This window comes from Salmo trutta, chromosome 22 (genome assembly GCF_901001165.1).
Source record: "Salmo trutta chromosome 22, fSalTru1.1, whole genome shotgun sequence".
Classification (NCBI taxonomy): domain Eukaryota; kingdom Metazoa; phylum Chordata; class Actinopteri; order Salmoniformes; family Salmonidae; genus Salmo; species Salmo trutta.
The window spans coordinates 15,438,751-15,446,966 of record NC_042978.1 but is presented as its reverse complement, the minus strand read 5'-3'; the positions used below and the strand labels follow the sequence as shown (position 1 = coordinate 15,446,966).

The 8,216-nt window shown below is 40.7% G+C and overlaps 1 protein-coding gene across 1 annotated transcript in view; it reads left to right on the top strand.

Annotated features, from left to right (window-relative positions):
• The first annotated feature begins 1,345 nt into the window (after positions 1-1,345).
• Positions 1,346-8,216, top strand: part of LOC115158197 (protein strawberry notch homolog 2) — a 121,721-nt gene continuing 114,850 nt past the window's right edge. The window contains exon 1 of the mRNA XM_029706849.1: positions 1,346-1,565. The gene's annotated coding sequence lies outside the window, so the exon portion shown is untranslated. The remainder of the gene's footprint in view (positions 1,566-8,216) is intronic.

Sequence of the window (8,216 nt, the reverse complement as noted above, 5' to 3'; positions counted from 1 at the left end):
ATTAAGTTTGCCGATGACACAACAGTTTTAGGCCTGATCACCGACAACGACGAGACAGCCTATAGGGAGGAGGTCAGAGACCTGGACGTGTGGTGCCAGGACAACAACCTCTCTCTCAACGTGATCAAGACAATGGAGATGATTGTGGACTACAGGAAAAGGAGGACCGAGCACGTCCCCATTCTCATTGACGGGGCTGCAGTGGAGCAGGTTGAGAGCTTCAAGTTCCTCGGTGTCCACATCACCAACAAACGAACATGGTCCAAGCACACCAAGACAGTCGTGAAGAGGGCACAACAAAACCTATTCCCCTTCAGGAGACTGAAAAGATTTGGCATGGGTCCTCAGATCCTCAAAAGGTTCTACAGCTGCACCATCGAGAGCATACTGACGGGTTGTATCACTGCCTGGTATATCGACTGCTCGGCCTCCGACCGCAAGGCACTACAGAGCGTAGTGCGAATGGCCCAGTACATCACTGGGGCCAAGCTCCCTGCCATCCAGGACCTCTATACCAGGCGGTGTCAGAGGAAGGCCCTAAAAATTGTCAAAGACTGCAGCCACCCTAGTCATATACTGTTCTCTCTGCTACCGCAAGGCAAGCGGTACCGGAGTGCCAAGTCTAGGTCCAAGAGGCTTCTAAACAGCTTCCACCCCCAAGCCATAAGACCACTGAACTGAAATGGCTACCCAGACTATTTGCATTGCCCCCTTCCTTTCTTTTACACAGCTGCTACTCTCTTGTTGTCGTCAATGCACAGTCACTTTAATAACTCTACCCACATGTACATACATATTACCTCAACTATCCAGATATAGTCTCGCTATTGTTATTTTACTGCTGCTCTTTAATTACTTGTTACTTGTATTTTATTTGTATTTTTTTTTGTATATATGTATACTTTTTTTAACTGCATTGTTGGTTAGGGGCTCGTAAGTAAGCATTTCACTGTAAGGTCTACACCTGTTGAATTCAGCGCATGTGCCTTATACAATTTTATTTAATTAAAAGTAAGAAACTGTTATTTTCAAAACCTGCAACGAGTTTCTAGCCAGAGCGAGGGTATTTACTTACTCCCCACATCACCGTGAATCTCATGAAGAGGATTTTCGAATTGCTCAATTTAACCAGCAGGAGGCGTTGTAAGCACTGTTGTTGATCTTTGATTTTAGGGCCTATTCAAAACAGCGGAGAATAGGCAATGTAGGCAATAGACTGTAGCGTTTGAATTGGCTAAATTGTGTTAACAATATTTCTTGTAGTGTTTTCTGTACTTATTTATTTTTCTTTTCGTTTTTAATTGTCAAAGTTACTTCGGCAGATAAAGTATGCTGTTTGTTATCCACGAACCTCAAGCCACAATCACAGAGTAGCCTACAGTGTGACGACAGCAGCGGAACTATCTGCTTTCAATTCAAAATGGCAGCGTCTATCAGGAAGTGAAGAAACAACTGAAAATAATAAGTTGGATCGAATTCCTTGTTTCGGTTCATTTAACTCAGGAATTCGATTGAAAACAGACGTGTGATCTGAGCTGGGATTTAGAATAAGTAACACATTCGTGGTAAGTCTAATTTAAGCGTTTCAGAAAGATAAAACACGGTGCGAGCGACACATCGGCAGCGAATGTTAGCTTGCTAACTAGCTACTGTTAGCTATCAATTCCAAACTCCAGCGGCTCGAGCCTTGTCAAGCAGCTTGATTTTAGTTAGCTTGGTTAAGTCGTCGCACTTTGATAGCACCAATTTGTTTAGCTAAGTAACATTGGTGAATGTATAAGTTCATTTTTTTCATAGTTAATGCTGCTGAAATGTTGTGGAATGTCCATATTTTTGTTTGTCCAGGTTGAGGTTCGCAAAGTTGTACATTTTCGTTTTGCTGTCGTTATCTCTTACCCAGCTAGTATTGCTAACGCTTTGTGGTACTAACTAGCTCAGCTAACACCTTGGCCTGACTAGTGGTAGCTAACAAGCTATCTCTGTATTTGCACTGCTAAGTTAGCTAACCTAGAGAGTGGAGTAGGGGGAATAGCTGGAGGCGATATGTGTCACTAGCTTGCCTGGATTGTAGATCACGGACAGCTGTGAGGAGGCTTTGACCCCCTAAGCGTTAGTCATGCTTATCTGAGTATGTGTAAAACTAGTGGAACTTTATAGCCCTAGCCGTAGAAATGTTAGCTATTGAGTCTGCCTGCCGTTGCCTGCCGTTGATACTGCTTTTTTTATGTATCAAATTGTATTTGTCAGCTTGTCGATTTTAGCGTGAAATGCTCGCTTGCTTATGAGACCTTCGCAACAATGCAGAGTTTCAAAATAGCAACACGAGGAATAAAATGCATAAGAATGGAGCTAGTGGTTAGAGCGTTGGACTAGTAACCGAAAGGTTGCAAGTTTGAATCCCCGAGCTGACAAGGTACAAATCTGTCGTTCTGCCCCTGAACAAGGCAGTTAACCCACTGTTCCTAGGCCGTCATTGAAAATAATAATTTGTTCTTAACTGACTTGCCTAGTTAAATAAAGATCAAATAAAATATACAGGGAGTGCCAGTACCAGATCAGTGTGCAGAGGTACGAGGTATTTGAGGTAGATATTGTATCTTCCTGTAGGAAGGGTAAAGTGACTAGGCATCAGGATAAATAGTAATTAGAGTAAAATAAAGAACAGTGTATCAGCAGCAAATTGTGTGTGATGTGTTTGTTGTCGGTATGTGTGTGGAAGTGTCAAGTGTGTGTGTGTTCATTTTATTTAACCTTTATTTAACTAGGCAAGTCAGTTAAGAACACATTTTGGCCAAACCCCATCCCGGACAACGCTGGGCCAATTGTGCGCCGCCCTATGGTACTCCCAATCTCGGCCGGTTGTGATACAGCCTGGAAGTGAACCAGGGTCTGTAGTGAAGCCTCTAGCACTGAGATGCTGCGCCACTTGGGAGTCCCCCCCCCCCCCCCCCCCCCCCCAAAAAAAATGGTCTAGTGCAGGGGTCTCCAACAGGTAGATTGCCAATCAATTCTGAAAGTACATTTTATCATGTGTTCCATCGCATACTGTCATAAACATAAAGTTCCCAGCTACTATCCAATCAAAGCTACATTGAAATTATCCCACTCCTGGTTAGCCACTATTGGCTTAAAAAGCCAAACGTAACACAATCTGCCAGTTAATTTCCAGCAATATTGCTTATGTCTGTTTGGTGCGCACATTTGTTTCACTCCCGAGTGTAGCCAGTTACCGATGCTAATGATAAGTCTTGTGGTTAGACAGAAAGACTTTACCCCAAAACCTTCTTAATTAAATGTTAAGTGCAAAGTAGGCTTAAATGACAAAGAGATCATAATTATTTGTATCAATTGGGTGACCATTGTTTTCCATATTCTGCCATGACTTGTGCTGCAGCAGTAGGCCCAATAGCAGAAACATTGCTAGACTGAGACATTCATCTCTTGCTTAATGCGGGGCGGCAGCGTAGCCTAGTGGTTAGAGCGTTGGACTAGTAACCGAAAGGTTGCAAGTTCGAATCCCCGAGCTGACAAGGTTCAAGTCTGTCCTTCTGCCCCTGAACAGGCAGTTAACCCACTAGGCCGTCATTGAAAATAAGAATTTGTTCTTAACTGACTTGCCTAGTTAACCTCCCTGGGCAATCAGCCAGTGGAATCGTGTGGCGCGAAATACAAATACCTCATAACTTCAATTTCTCAAACATATGACTATTTTACACCATTTTAAAGACAAGTTAATCAGGCCACAATGTCTGATTTCAAAAAGGATTATGTCAGGAGAGTACCCTGCCAAAAATAATCACACAGCCATTTTCAAAGCACGAATATGTCACAAAAACTAAAACCACAGCTAAATGCAGCACTAACCTTTGATGATCTTCATCAGATGACACTCCTAGGACATTATGTTATACAATACATGCATGTTTTGTTCAACCAAGTTCATATTTATATCAAAAAACAGCTTTTTACATTAGCATGTGATGTTCACAACTAGCATTCCCACCCAAAACTTCCGGTGAATTTACTAAATTACTCATGATAAACGTTCACAAAATACATAACAATTATTTTAAGAATAATAGATACAGAACTCCTTTATGCAATCGCTATGTCAGATTTTAAAATAGCTTTTCGGCAAAAGCACATTTTGCAATATTCTGAGTACATAGCTCGGCCATCACGGCTAGCTAATTTGACACCTGCCAAGTTCGAGGCAACCTAAACTCAGAATTACTATTAGAAAAATTGGATTACCTTTGCTGTTCTTTGTCAGAATGCACTCCCAGGACTGCTACTTCAACAACAAATGTTGTTTTTGTTCCAAATAATCCATAGTTATGTGCAAATACCCCCGTTTTGTTCGTGCGTTCAGGTCACTATCCAAAGGGTAACGCGCGAGCGCATTTCGAGACAAAACATTTCAAAATGTTCCATTACCGTACTTAGAAGCATGTCAAACGCTATTTAAAATCTATTTTTATGGTATTTTTCTCGTAAAATAGCGATCATTTTCCAACCGGACAATACTGTATTCATTCAAAGAGGAAAATAAAAATGGCGAGGTCTCGTGACCGCGCATTTCCATTCCCTTTGTCCTCAGGCAGACCACTGACAAACTGAGTTACTATACTTTTCCCAGAGACAGGAGATGCCTCAATCCGCTTTCTGGCGGCTTTAGAGAGCCAATGGAAGCCTTAGAAAGTGCAACATAACCCCACGGATACTGTACTTTCGATAGACAAGCAAAAGGAGAACTACAAAATTGCAGACAGGCCACTTCCTACTTGGAATCTTCGCAGGTTTTTGCCTTTCATATGAGTTCTGTTATATTCACAGACACCATTCAAACAGTTTTAGAAACTTTAGTGTTTTCTATCCAAATCTATTAATAATATGCATATTCTCGTTTCTGGGCAAGAGTAGTAACCAGTTTAAAACCTCTTACATCTAGATGTTCCGCTAGCGGAACACCTGCTCCAATATCCAATGATGGGCGTGGCGCGAAATACAAATTCCTCTAAAATCCGAAAACGTCCATTTTTCAAACATATGACTATTTTACAGCATTTTAAAGACAAGACTCTCATTAATCTAACCACACTGTCTGATTTCAAAAAGGCTTTACAGCGAAAGCAAAACATTAGATTATGTCAGCAGAGTACCCAGCCAGAAATAATCAGACACCCATTTTTCAAGCTAGCATATAATGTCACAAAAACCCAGAAGACAGCTAAATGCAGCACTAACCTTTGATGATCTTCATCAGATGACACACCTAGGACATTATGTTATACAATACATGCATGTTTTGTTCAATCAAGTTCATATTTATATCAAAAACCAGCTTTTTTACATTAGCATGTGACGTTCAGAACTAGCATACCCCCCGCAAACCTCCGGTGAATTTACTAAATTACTCACGATAAACGTTCACAAAAAACATAATTATTTTAAGAATTATAGATACAGAACTCCTCTATGCACTCGATATGTCCGATTTTAAAATAGCTTTTCGGTGAAAGCACATTTTACAATATTCTCAGTAGATAGCCCGGCATCACAGGGCTAGCTATTTAGACACCCACCAAGTTTAGCACTCACCAAAATCAGATTTACTATTAGAAAAGTTTGATTACCTTTGATGTTCTTCGTCAGAATGCACTCCCAAGACTTCTACTTCAATAACAAATGTAGGTTTGGTCCAAAATAATCCATAGTTATGTTCCATCAGCGACGTTTTGTTCGTGTGTTCTAGACACTATGCCAATGGTAAATAAGGGTCGTGCGCATGGCGCACTTCGAAGCATGTCAACCGCTGTTTAAAATCAATTTTCATGCAATTTTTCTCGTAAAAAAGCGATAATATTCCGACCGGGAATCTGCAATTAGGTAAACAGCCGAAAGAAATTACATCACGGGGTCGACTCGGGCACGCGCCTAAGCCTTTTGTCTGCTGATAGACCACTTAGCAAAAGCGCTCGTGTGTTTCAGCCAGGGCTTTGAATTACGTCATTCAGCTTTTTCCCGGGCTCTGAGGGCCCATGGAAGCCGTAGGAAGTGTCACGTAACAGCAGAGATCCTTTGTAATGGATAGAGAGAATCAACAAGGGGACGAAATGGTCAGACAGGGTACTTCCTGAACAGAATCTTCTCATGTTTTGGCCTGCCAAATGAGTTCTGTTATACTCACAGACACCATTCAAACAGTTTTAGAAACTTTGGAGTGTTTTCTATCCAAAGCTAATAATTATATGCATATTCTAGTTTCTGGGCAGGAGTAATAATCAGATTAAATCGGGTACGTTTTTTATCCAGCCGTGAAAATACTGCCCCCTATCCATAACAGGTTAAATCGGGTACGTTTTTTATCCGGCTGTGAAAATACTGCCCCCTAGCCCAGACAGGTTATGCATTGACATGTGCCAAGAAGGTCCATTTTCATTGTTTCTCTATTGAGTAGGCTTGTCAAGATACCAACATTTTACAAATAAGATACCACGTACCATCGCGATACCACAGTGGGGGGGGAAAATGTGGCCTAGCATCCTGTTCGCCCCGTCCCCCAGATGCTTGTTCACATTTTTTAAATGTTCTACAAAAACCTGTCACTGAAATTCACCCTTCTACTCAATACAACACATTGAATTAAACTTCACACTTTTCAGTGTATAATAGAATACTGCGTAGAATGGCTGATTTGCTAATATTTGCTAAGTCCTACCTGTGATTTGGCTGGAGAAATGGGAGGAAGGAATATACATACACCAGCGGAGGCTGCTGAAGGGAGGACAGCTCATAATAATGGCTAGAGCCGTGCAAATGGATTGGCATCAAACGCATAGAAACCATGTTTGATACATTCCACTCCACCTAATGCGCTCCAGCCATTACCACTAGAGGTCGACCGATTAATCGGAATGGCCGATTAACTAGGGCCGATTTCAAGTTTTCATAACAATCGGTAATCGGTATTTTTGGCCACCGATTTGCCGAAAATGTTTTTTTGTATTATTTTAAAAATATTTTTTAACAATTTTGTTTATTTTACTTTTTAAAATTATTTTCCAAATTTTTCCCCCTTTTTTTAGGGACATTTTTTTTTTTTTTTTTTTTACACCTTTATTTAACTAGGCAAGTCAGATTAAGAACACATTCTTATTTTCAATGACGGCCTAGGAACGGAGGTTAACTGCCTTGTTCTGGGGTGATTCGTTTTTGCAACCTTTCGGTTACTAATCCAATCCAACGCACGAGGAGCCTGCATGGCAGGCTGACTACCTGTTACGCGAGGGCAGCAAGAAGCCAAGGTAAGTTGCTAGCAAGCATTAAACTTATCTTATTAAAAAAACTATCAATCTTAACCTCTCTGCGTAACAGCCACTTAAATCCAGTGGCGCGATTTTTGAAACGTTTTAAATACTATTACTTCAATTTCTCAAAAAAGACAAGACTCTCGTTAATCTAACCACACTGTCCGATTTCAAAAAGGCTTTACAACGAAAGCAAAACATTAGATTATGTCAGGAGAGTGCCCAGCCAGAAATAATCAGACACCCATTTTTCAAGCTAGCATATGATGTCACAAAAACCCAAATCACAGCTAAATGCAGCACTAACCTTTTATGATCTTCATCAGATGACACACCTAGGACATTATGTTATACAATACATGCATGTCTGTTCAATCAAGTTCATATTTATATCAAAAACCAGCTTTTTACATTAGCATGTGACGTTCAGAAAAAGTATACCCCCCGCAAACTTCCGGGGAATTTACTAACAGTTTGCTAAATTACTCACGATAAACGTTCACAAAAAGCATAACAATTATTTTAAGAATTATAGATACATTACTCCTCCATGCACTCGATATGTCCGATTTTAAAATGGCTTTTCGGATGAAGCACATTTTGCAATATTCTAAGTACATAGCCCAGCCATCACGGGCTAGCTATTTAGACACCCGGCAAGATTAGCCTTCACCAAAATCACATTTCCTATAAGAAAAATGTTATTACCTTTCCTGTTCTTTGTCAGAATGCACTCCCAGGTCTTCTACTTCAATAACAAATGTAGGTTTGGTCCCAAATAATCCATCGTTATGTTCCATCAGCGGCGTTTTGTTCATGCGTTCTAGACACTATCAGAATACTAAATCACGGTCACGAGCATGGCGCATGGCGTGACAAAAAATGTCTAAATACTCCATTACCGTA